The 11,889-nt window shown below is 39.1% G+C and overlaps 1 pseudogene across 1 annotated transcript; it reads left to right on the top strand.

Moving 5' to 3' along the window:
• Positions 1–11,263: 11,263 nt before the first annotated feature.
• Positions 11,264–11,566, top strand: LOC309839963 (large ribosomal subunit protein eL43-like; annotated as a pseudogene). Its single transcript has one exon. The product of its transcript is annotated as a large ribosomal subunit protein eL43-like (transcript).
• Positions 11,567–11,889: the final 323 nt, after the last annotated feature.

The raw sequence follows: 11,889 nt of genomic DNA, 5'->3' as shown, positions 1-11,889 counted from the left end.
CCATTTTGAAGATGTTCTTGCCTCCCCTTAATAAAGAAAATTGAAGCCAAATACCAGCTCTTCTACTTCAAAATATAGTTACAAAATTTGTGCTCAGCCTTTCCTGTTTACCTCCCTTTGTGAAAAGCCAATAATCTTCTGCCTGTGCTCGGCGTCCTATATCCTCCCATCTCTACAGGGTCCTGACTTGGCCAATATTATTCCTTCTCTTTCTCATCTCTTAAACTTTTTTATCTTCATCACAGATTTTTGCCCTCAGCTAGTAAACATGCTTTAGGATCTACTGTATTGTGAGAAAAATGTATACTTCATTAATTCTATATCCAGCTTTAGTTAACTTTATTTTCTTCCTTTTTTCATAAACTTAACTTAAAATTTTTATTAATATTTCTTTTTTTAAGATTTTTTTGATGTTGACCATTTTTAAAGTCTCTGTTGATCTTGTTACAATATTGCCTCCACTTTTTTTACCTTTCGGTTTTCTAGCCGCAAGGCATGTGGGATCCCAGATCCCTGACCAGAGATTGAACCTGCACCCCGCCCCCCCACCCCACCCCCTGCCACACTGGAAGACAAAGTCCCAACCAATGGACCACCAGGGAAGTCCCTATTAATATTTCTTTTTTGGTTCAAGATTCAAAAGTTATAAAAGGTCATACCAGGAAAAATTTCCCTCCCATTCCCATCCCAGTGGGAACCAGAGTTTTCAGTTTCTGCATATACACCCTTTGCAGCCCAGCCCTAATGCCCTAAGGCAGTGGTCCCCAACCTTTTTGTCACCAGGGACCGGTTTCATGCAAGACAATTTTTCTACAGACCAGGGGTGGGGATGGTTTCAGGATGATTCAAGCGCATTACATTTATTGTGCACTTTATTTCTATTATTATTGCATTGTAATATATAATGAAATAATTATACAACTCACCATTATGTTGACAGGAGTTGGAACTCAGGCGGTAATGTGAGCAATGGGGAGCGGCTGTAAATACAGATGAAGCTTCGCTCGCTCACCTGCCGCTCATTTCCTGCTGTGCAGCCTGGTTCCTAACAGGCCAAGGACCGATACCGGTCCATGGCTCAGGGATTGGGGACCCCTGCCCTAAGGCATCCGTTGTATGTAATGAATAAACTTATCACCCGTGCATCTAGAATGGCATTAGTTATGTACAGTTCTTGGGAAAATTAAGAAAATATTCACACAAATAATGTTCTATAGGGCTTTAATCTCTGAACCCCAGTTGAGAAAAGCAGTAGAGATAAACTATGTATATAACAGCAACTGTGCATATATATATTATATATGTATATAATTTTTCTTCTTTTTTAGAGAAATGATGTAATCTTATATGCTGTCTTACATCTTTATTCACTTAACCATATGTATTGGAGATCTATGTATGTATCTACATCTATTCTATTAGATATATATATATGTTTGTATACATCCACAAACCTAAAGATCTCCCTCATTAAAAAAAATTCACTTGGGGCTTCCCTGGTGGCGCAGTGGTTGAGAGTCCGCCTGCCGATGCAGGGGACACGGGTTCGTGCCCCGATCCGGGAAGATCCCACATGCCGCGGAGCGGCTGGGCCCGTGAGCCATGGCCGCTGAGCCTGCGCGTCCGGAGCCTGTGCTCTGCAACGGGAGAGACCACAGCAGTGAGAGGCCCGTGTACCACACACACACACACACAAAAATTCACTTGTATATTAAAAAAAAAGCTTTATTGAGCTATAATTCATGTGCCATACGATTCACCTATTTAAATGGGTTTTAGTATATTCACAGAGTTTAGCAGTCATTCCTCATTCCTCTCAACCCTCCCAGCCCCTGGCAGCCACTAATATATTTTCCATATCTATAAATGTGCCTATTCTAGATATTTCATATAAATGGAATCATACAGTGTATGCTCTTTTGTGACTGTCTTCTTTCTCTTAGCATACAGTTTTCAAGGTTCATGTTATAACATGTGGCAGTGCTTCATTTCTTTTTCTTTCTTTTAGTATTTTTTTTAGTACTTCATTTCTTTATAATGAGAAATAATATTTGACTGTATGGACATACCACATTTTATTTTTCCATTCATCAATTGATAGACATTTGTTTCTATTTTTTGGCTATTATAAATAATGCTGCTATCAATATTTGTGTACAAGTTTTTTTGTGGACATATGTTTTCATTTCTCTTGGGTATATATCTAGGTGTACATTTGCTGGGTCATATAGTAATTCTATGTTTAACCTTTGGAGAAATTGCCAAGACTGTTTTCCACAAAGACTGCACCATTTTACATTCCCACCAGCAATGTATGAGGCTTCCAATTAATCTACATCTTCACCAATACTTGTTATTATCTGTCTTTTTGATCATTCTAGTGGGTGTGAAGTGGTATATTACTGTGGGCTTTTTTTTGTCAGGGATCGAACCCACGGCCCCTGCAGTGGAAGTGTGGAGTCTTAACCACTGGACTGCCAGTGTGTTTTTTTTTTTAAATAAATTTATTTTATTTATTTATTTTTATTTTTGGCTGCGTTGGGTCTTCGTTGCAATGCGCGGGCTTCTTATTGCAGTGGGTTCTCTTATTGCAGCGAGCGGGGGCTGCTCTTTGTTGAGGTACACAGGCTTCTTATTGCGGTGCCTTCTCTTGTTGCAGAGCGCAGGCTCTAGGCACGCGGGCTTCAGTAGTTGTGGCTCGCTGGCTGCAGAGTGCAGGCTCAGTAGTTGTGGCACCCAGGCTTACTTGCTCCGCGGCATGTGGGATCTTCCTGGACCAGGGCTCGAACCCGTGTCCCCTGCATTGGCAGGTGGATTCCTAACCACTGCACCACCAGGGAAGCCCCTTATTGTGGTTTTGATTTGCATTTTCCTGATGGCTAGTGATGTTGAGTATCTTGTCATGTTCTTTTTGGCCATTTGCATATCTTCATTGGAGAAATGTCTATTCAGATCCTTTGCCCATTTTAAAACTGAGTTATTTATCTTATTTTTTATTGTTGTAAAATATACATAACATAAAATTTACCATTTTAACCATTTTAAAGCGTACAGTTCTGTGGCATAAAGTATGTTCACAGTGTTGTACAACCACCACCACCACCCATTGCCAGAACTTTCTCATCTTCCCCAGCTAAAACTCTGTACCTATTAAATAATAACTCTCCATTCTCACCTCTCCCCATCCCCTAGAAACTACCATTCTACTCTATGTCTCTATTCATTTGACTACTCTAGGAACCTCATATAAATGGAATCATATAATATTTGTCCTTCTGTGACTGGCTTATTTCCTCTAGCATGATGTCTTTAAGGTTTATCTATGTTGTAGCACATGTCAATATTTCCTTCCTTTTTAAGGTGGAATAATAGTCCATTGTATGTATATACCACATTTTGTTTATCCATTCATTTGTCAATGGACACTTGAGTTGTTCCACCTTTTTGGCTATTGTAAATAATACTGCTATGAGCATAGGTGTACAAATACCTGCTCAAGTCCCTGCTTTCAGTTCTTTTGGGTATATACTCAGAAGTGGAGTTGCTGGATCATATAGTAATTCTATGTTTAAATTTTTTAGGAATCACCATACTGTTTTCCACAGCAACTGTACCGTTTTACATTTCCACCAGCAAGGCACAACAACACTTGTTATTTTGTTTTTTTTTTTATTTTAAAATAGTCGTCTTAGTGGATGCGAAGTGGTTATCTTTTTATTATTGAATTGTAAGACTTCGTTATATATTCTAGACACAAATCTTTTATCAGATAAATGATTTGCAAATATTTCCCCCTATTTTATGGGTTGTCATTTCACTTTCTTCAAGGTGTCATTTGAAGAACAAAAGTTTTTAACTTTGATGAAATCCAATTTATCTATTAATTCTGTTGCTTGTGCTTTTGGTGTCATATCTAAAATCCATTGCTGACTCCAAGGTCATGAAGATTTACACCTATGTTTTCTTATGAGAATTTTATAGTTTTGGCTTTTATATTTAGATCTTTGATCCATTTCGAGGTAATTTTTGTGTATGGTGTGAGATAGGCATCCAAAGTCATTCTTTTGCAAGTGACTATCTAGTTGTCCCAACATAATTTGTTGAAAAGATTATTCTGTCTCCCATTGAATTATCTTGGCACCCTTGTCAAAAATCAGTTAACCGTAAATGTGAAGGTTTATTTCTGGACTCTCAATTCTATTCCATTGAGTTATATATCTGTCCTTATGCCAGTATCACACTCTCTTGATTACTGTAGCTTTGTAGTAAGTTTTGAAATTGGAAAGTGTGAGTCTTCTAACTTTGTGCTTCTTTTTAAAGATGATTTTTACTATTCTGGGTCTCTTGAGTTTCCATATGAGCTTTAGAATCAGCTTGTCAGTTTTTGCAAAGAAGCCCATTGGAATTTTGATGAGTATTGCCTTATATCCATAGATAAATTTGGAGAGTATTGCCATCTTAATGTCAAGCCTTCTGGTCCATTAGCATGGGATGGCTTTCTTTTTTTTTTTTTTTTTTTTTGCGGTACGCGAACCTCTCACCGCTGCGGCCTCTCCCGTCGCGGAGCACAGGCTTCGGACGCGCAGGCCCAGCAGCCACGGCCCACGGGCCCAGCCGCTCCGCGGCACGTGGAATCTCCCCGGACTGAGGCATGAACCCGCGCCCCCTGCATCGGCAGGCGGACCCTCAACCACTGCACCACCAGGGAAGCCCCTGGCTTTCCATTTTTTAACATCTTCTTTGATTTCTGTCAACAATATTTTGTAGTTTTCAGAATGTAAGTTTTGTACTTCTTTTGATAAATGTATTATAAGTATTTTATTCTTTATTCTTTTTGATGCTGTTATAAATAAATGGAGTTACTTTTTTATTTCATTTTTGGTTTGTTTATTGCTCCTGTATAGAAATACAATTGACTTTTATATATTGATTTTGTACCCTGAAACCCAGCTGAACTCACTTATTAGTTCTGTTGGTTTTTAGTGGATTTCTTGGGATTTTCTATATGCAACATCATGTCATCTGCAAATAGTGACTGTTTCCAATCTGCATGCATCTTGTTTCTTTTCCTTGCCTAATTGCTCTAGCTCAAACTTCCAATGTTGAATGTAAGTAGTGAGAGTAGACATCTTTGTCTTGTTCCTGATTATAGGGGGAAAGCATTCAGTTTTTCACCATTAAGTATGATGTTACCTGTGGATTTGTGTGTGTGTGTGTGTGTGTGCTTCAACCACCTTTTCTTTAATTAATTTTTATTGGAGTATGGTTGCTTTACAATGTTGTGTTAGCCTCCACTGCACAACAAAATGGATTTTTTATAGCTCTTGAGAACTGCCTCTCCTCCTGAGCTAAGTCTCTGAGCCTCTACTCTGGAGATCAGGTCAGGGACAGTGGCCTCTTGGAGTGACACCCCTGTTTTATGAGCTGGGCACTGAAAAGGGCTGGTAGCCTCTGGTCTTCTAGGCTTGCCAGTGTGGAACCTCTGCCCTACAGGCTAGCTGGGCAAGGGCCTTAAGGACTTGCAGTAGTTTTTTCCTGCTGCACCTCCCCTCCCTGCTCTGAGATTAAAAAAAAAAAAGATGTGTAGGATTTTTCCTAGTACTGTTATGGTTTCATTTTATATTTAAGTTTTTTTATCCATATGGAATTTATTTTATTGTATTTTGGTACAGGATATATCTATGAATCCAACTTATTTGTTTCTAGATAGCTACCTATTTGTTCTACAGAATAGGGACGATTTTTCTTCATGTCTGCATCTCCAGTGCCTAACATAGCTCCTTACCCATTGTAGGTTGTCTGTAAATGTGGTTTGAATGAACAAGATGGATACTGTGCTTCTCTTATAATATTTAGTACCTGCCTTACTGGGGTGGACATACCCTTAAATGACCCCCAATTTGTCACACCCTGTATAATCCCCTCCCCTGAGTGCAGGTAGAACCTGTGACTTGCTTTTAATCCATAGAATATGGCAAAGGTGATGGTATGTCACTCTCATGATTACATTAGGTTATATAAGACTCTATCTCAGCAAACTAGAATGAGAGAAACTCTCCTGCTAGCTTTGAAGAAGCAAACTGCTAGGAAATAAACTGCCTATGGAGAGGGCCATGTAGCAGGGAACTGCTGGTGGCCTCTAGGAGCTGAGAGTCTCAGTCCCACAACCATAAGAAACTGAATTCTGCCAACTATGTGAGTTTGGAAGAGCATCCCAAGTTCCAGATGAGGCCCCAGTCCTGGCCTATACCTTGATTTCAGCCTACTGGGATCCTAAGCAGAGACCTAGCCAATCTGTGCTGGGACTCTGACCCACAGAAACTATGCAGTAATAAATGGGATTGTTTTAAGTTGCTAAATTTGCGGTCATTTGTTACACAGCAACAGAAAACTGATTTACTTAAATTGTTGACCCATTTAGAGCTTCCAGGTTTTCTTCATATCATTTTAAGCCAGTTTACTCCATCTTATTCCTTCAAAGTCAAGTTTTAAAATTGAATATATGACATTTAAGTATTTATTACCATTAAATCCCACCTTCTTGGTTTGGAATCAGTGTTCTAGCATGTAGATTATTTGATAGGTTTTATATCCTCTTCTTTGAGTTCTTCCTGGATGGCTTTTCTCTGTCCTTTTCCCCTAATACACTGTGGATTGTTCTTTCTTTTGAGATACAGTAAGTCCCCTGCATACGAACCTTCAAGTTGTGAACTTTCAAAGATGTGAACATGCATGCCATCAATGTCAGGCGTGAGTGAAATTGCAGCTTGCCCTCTGTCTCCTGTTGCTGACGATCCTTCAGCTCTACCATCTCCCACCTCCTCTCCCTCCTCCAGTCAGTAACCCTTCTTGCCTGTTCGCTCGATGCCAGCCCCTGTATGCCAGCTGTTGTACTGTACTACTGTACTTTTCAAGGTAAGATTAAAAATGTTTTCTTTATTTTTGTGTTTGTTTGTTTTTTATGTATTATTTGTGTGAAAAGTATTATAAACCTATTACAGTATTGTACTATGTTGCCGGTTGTGTTAGTTGGGTACCTAGGCTAACTTTGTTGGACTTTCGAATGCGCTCTCGGAACAGAACTCGTTTGTATGTAGGGGACTTACTGTGTAATAGCATTATTACAGCGTGTTGTAATTATCTGCTTACACGCTCATCTTTCCCTACTAGACTATGAACTCCTCAAAGACAGGGACCTTGACTTTTCATGTCTTAGTGCGGTGCCTGACATGTAATAGAAGCTCAATAATTCTTTTTGTTGTATGAATAAAATGAAAGAAGAGGTGATGAATAACAGGAAATGCTTCATAGGACTTAAACAGAAGAGGTTGAAGGAAGATACGATTTGAGGTCTCCATGAAAATTTCAAGCCCCCTCTAAGGTGAATTCTGCCCCTATTCTGTCACTTAGGGATAGAGTTATGATCATAGGCCTCCCTATGTCCATTGCAGCTTATGGTGGCCCCTTTCCTGACCTAGCTGTGCTTGACAGGTACATTTAGTTCAAGACTATAATTTTGCACCCAGTTACAACACGCACACGTGTTGTTTTTCCCATACCACCAAGCAATTCTCAGACACTAGCTGGGTGTCCTAAATTCAACACAGTTCTGACACTATGTACCTGGAGATAACATCAGATCCCACAGGCTCAGTCCTACAAGACTGCCCCGCCTCCAACTTCAGACATCAATTCCAAGTCCAGGTTGTCACCTGTGCTTCTGAACGGCCAGCTATAGAATGGAGGTTCCAAAACCCACTCCTTGGTTTTAATTACTTGCTAGAGTAGTTCACAGAACTCAGAGAAATATTTTACTTACTAGATTACCAGTCTATTATAAAAAGGTACAACTCAGGAACAGCCCGATGGAAGAAATACATAGGGTATGAAGAAAGGGCACAGAGATTTGTGCCCTCTCTGAGAGCACCCAGACCCCAGAAGCTCTTCAAACCTCCGTCTGTTGGGGCTTTTTTTTTTTTTTTTTGCCGCACCACACAGCTTGCGGGATCTTAGTTCCCCGACCAGAGATTGAACCCAGGCCCTCGGCAGTGAAAGCGCCAAGTCCTAACCAGTGGACTGCCAGGGAATTCCCTTTTTGGGGAGGTTTTTATGGCAGCTTCATTACATAGACATGGTTGATTAAATCATTGGCCATTGGTGATTGATTCACCCTCCAGAACCTTCCCCTCCCCCAAGGTCAGAGGGTGGGACTGAAAGTTGTTTCTCCTGGCAACCAGCCCCCATTCTTAGGCTAGGTCCAAAAGTCACTCATTAACATAACAAAAGACACCTTGATTGCGCTCCTCTTTTAGGGAATTCCAAGGATTTTAGGATCTCTGTTCAAGAAAGGAGGCAAAGACCAAATCACAATATCACAAAGACACTCTCATGGCAGAAACTAATGGAGCCTGAGGACCTGAGTCACAGGTAGAATAGGCTAAATACATTTCACAGGGTAGGGAATTATTGCCAGCTCCTCCTCTTTCTGATATCTACATCAGTGCTTATTTCCTACTTTGTGATAGCGAACCCCCAAGAGTTGGGAGTGGAATCAAGAACTGACACCCTCTGAGCGTAGTGTATTACTTACGAGGCAAGGACATTCCCTAAATTTTTATCAGGGAAACCTGAATATCTTCCCTAACCTAAGGAAGAGCTCAGAGTAATTCTCAGATCTAACAGAGGGTATCAAAGGCTAATCCTCAAGTCTGGAATGTAACCGATGTAAAGAAAATGAATTCATTTAATTGTATTATCAATATAATCTGTTTGAGGTTGCCAGAAAGTTGGTATTCTATGAGAAGAATAGAAATAATGGAACCAAAAGTAAGAATTTGTGAGTATATCACCAGGCTTGACCTTGAGAGCAGACATAATTTTCTCCAGAGTACAGTACAGGAGTTAATCCAACTATTCTTATTTGATGAAAAATATATCTAAGAATATCCAATTTCCTATTCATTGAAGCATTCTTTATAATAGTGAAAATTTGAGAACAACATCAATTTACCATAATAGTTATTTTAGAATACTTCAAAAGGATATTACAGTAGATTTTGAAGAATGTTCAATGCTAAGGGTAATAGTTTACTAGAGCTGCCATAACAAAATACCACAGACTGGGCAGCTTAAACAATAGATTTTTATTTTATCATAGTTCTAGAGGCTAGAAGTCCAAAATCAAGGTGTTGGCAAGTCTGGTTTCTTCTGAAGCCTCTCTCCTTGGCTTGCAGATGACCACATTCTTGCTGTGTTCTCACATGACTTTATTTTTCAGTGTGCACCCATCCCTGGTGTGTCCAAATTTCCTCTTATAAGAATACTAGTCAGATTGGATTAGGGCCCACCCTGATGGCCTCATTTTAACTTGAAAGGCCCTATCTCCAAATAGAGTAACATTCTGAGGTCCTGGGAGTTAAGGCTTTAACATGTGAATTTTGGAGGAACACAGTTCAGTCCATACAACGGGAGAAAGTTTTACAATATGAATAAAAGTGCAGGATATAATATTTAGTGTGATTCTAATCGTATAAACATATGCTGAAAAAGACTGGAAGGAAATACTCAAAAATATTAATAATGGTTTTCTTAGGGTTTGGGAGTTATGAATAATTTAAAATTTTTCTTCTTTATGTATTTTTGTATTTTCTAAATTTTCTACGAGCACGTATTCTATAATGGAAAAATGCAATAAAAGTTACATTAAAAATTCATTCCTTTTTCCCTTAATTCTATGACTAAATCAATTTACCTTCAAGAACAGAAGACAAGGGGAGATAAATGTGGCAGAAAAATTGATATCAATTGTTAAATTATAAGTGGCATTCTGTTATAAGTCAAGCTCTAGTGAGGTTGACCCTATTGACTGGTTCTCTTTTGAGTAAAATAATTTAAAATGACTTGTTTTTATGCGTGAAGGGGATCAAAAGGTAAAACTTCCAGTTATAAAATGACTAAGTCATGGGATGTAATGTACAGCATGGTGACTATAGTTAATAATACTGTATTGCATATTTGAAAGTAGGAGAGTGGATCTTGAAAGTTCTCACCACGGGAAAAAAAAATTTTGTTACTGTGTGTGGTGATGGATGTTAACTTGGATTTATTGTGGTGATCATTTTGCAATACATACAAATGTTGTATCATTACATTGTACACCTGAAACGAATATAATGTTATGTCAATTGTACCTCAATTAAAAGATTTTTTTTAAACTTGTTTTTTTAATCTGAAAACCGGGGGATTCATTTCTGGACTGCAATAACACCACTATCCACTACCCTACAATGAAACCCTTGTAGAACCTTTCATCTGGCCCTTTCTTTGACATCTAACTATGAATTCCCATCCTGAGAAGATGTTTAAATCAAAGCATCCACATCATGTACTTTAGACTACTAATTTTCTCTTTCTATGGGACCACACTGTAAGAGATGTCAAAGCAGGAACCTTGTATTGCTGTGGTCTTCCAGGTTCACCCAACTATGATATTATGTCTCATATGAGCACACAGATTCCAAGCAACTGTTTCCAGATACCTTTATAATCACCTCCATTTTTACACTTTAGTATATCTGTGCCTTCTTATTGCTTTCTTTTTGGGCTCTCTCTTCCCACGCTGCTCTCAGCTCTGAAACTGCATACTTTTGCCCGTTCATCAGGAGCTGGTTCATCCAACTCTAGCATCCACCTTTGGGTGCATTTTCTCTTATCTAGTTCAAAGGTCATTGAATCATACGGGCTCCCCTCCATGAGGCAAACTTGCAGAACCTGTAATTAAGGAGACATAATCTAGATGCGGGGCAACATGGTTTTCATTAGAGTTAGCATTCCTAATATTAAGAGCTTATTAAAAGGCTAATAAGTAAGCATATAGATGAGCAACTAGTGGATGGAATCTAATGAAACTTCGAAAACCGTTTTTGAGAAGCTTTTATTTCAAAGGTAATTCAAAAGGAAATATCCTTTTTAAAGACCAGCAACTTAGCAAGATACCAGGTGCTGGGTTAGAAGCATAAAATGATCTTTATACTTGAGAAGGCCTGCCTAGGGGGGATACGAAAAATATGAACACGATTATTCTTTTTTTTGGCCATGTGGCATGTGGGAGCTTAGTTTCCCAACCAGGGATCGAACACCTGAACCTCCTGCATGGGAAGCATGGAGTCTTAACCACTGGACTGCCAGGGAAGTCCCTGAATACGATTATTCTTTTATAGAAGAAGTACTATGTTAGATATATAAACAGAAGAAAAAGCTCTCTGGGCTCGGACCTAGGTTTTGGCGACATGGCTAAACGCACCAAGAAGGTCGGAATCGTGGGTAAATACGGGACCCGTTACGGTGCTTCCCTCAGGAAAATGGTGAAGAAAATTGAAATCAGCCAGCACGCAAAGTACACTTGCTCCTTCGGTGGCAAAACCAAGATGAAGAGATGAGCTATGGGCATTTGGCACTGTGATTCCTGCATGAAAACGGTAGCTGGTGGTGTTTGGACCACACCACCACTTCTGCTGTCACAGTAAAGTCTGCCATCAGAAGTCTGAAGGAATTGAAGGACCAGTAGAAGCACCACCTTTTGAAATGTTGCTAGCCTATAATAAATGGTTAATTTATGTAACAAAATTACTTTGGTTTGTTGTTAATTTTATTAGTTAAATGTTCTTATTTGCATTGCATTAATTTTGCTTTCTAAAAGAAGACTTGGATATTAAAATCCTTCTAATTTTTGTTGGAAAAAACAAAAACAAACAAACAAAACCAGAAGAACAAGAGATTAACACTACCTGAGTAGTGGATGTTAAGGTTTTAAAGGAGTCAATACATAATGCTTCCTTTTCCCCCTTCATAATTTCTAACCAACTGAGAAATAAGGCATAGGAGACCAGT

Source organism: Grampus griseus (assembly GCF_964374135.1).
Source record: "Grampus griseus genome assembly, chromosome: X".
NCBI classification, from domain to species: Eukaryota; Metazoa; Chordata; class Mammalia; order Artiodactyla; family Delphinidae; genus Grampus; species Grampus griseus.
This window is presented reverse-complemented; position numbering and strand designations above follow the sequence as displayed.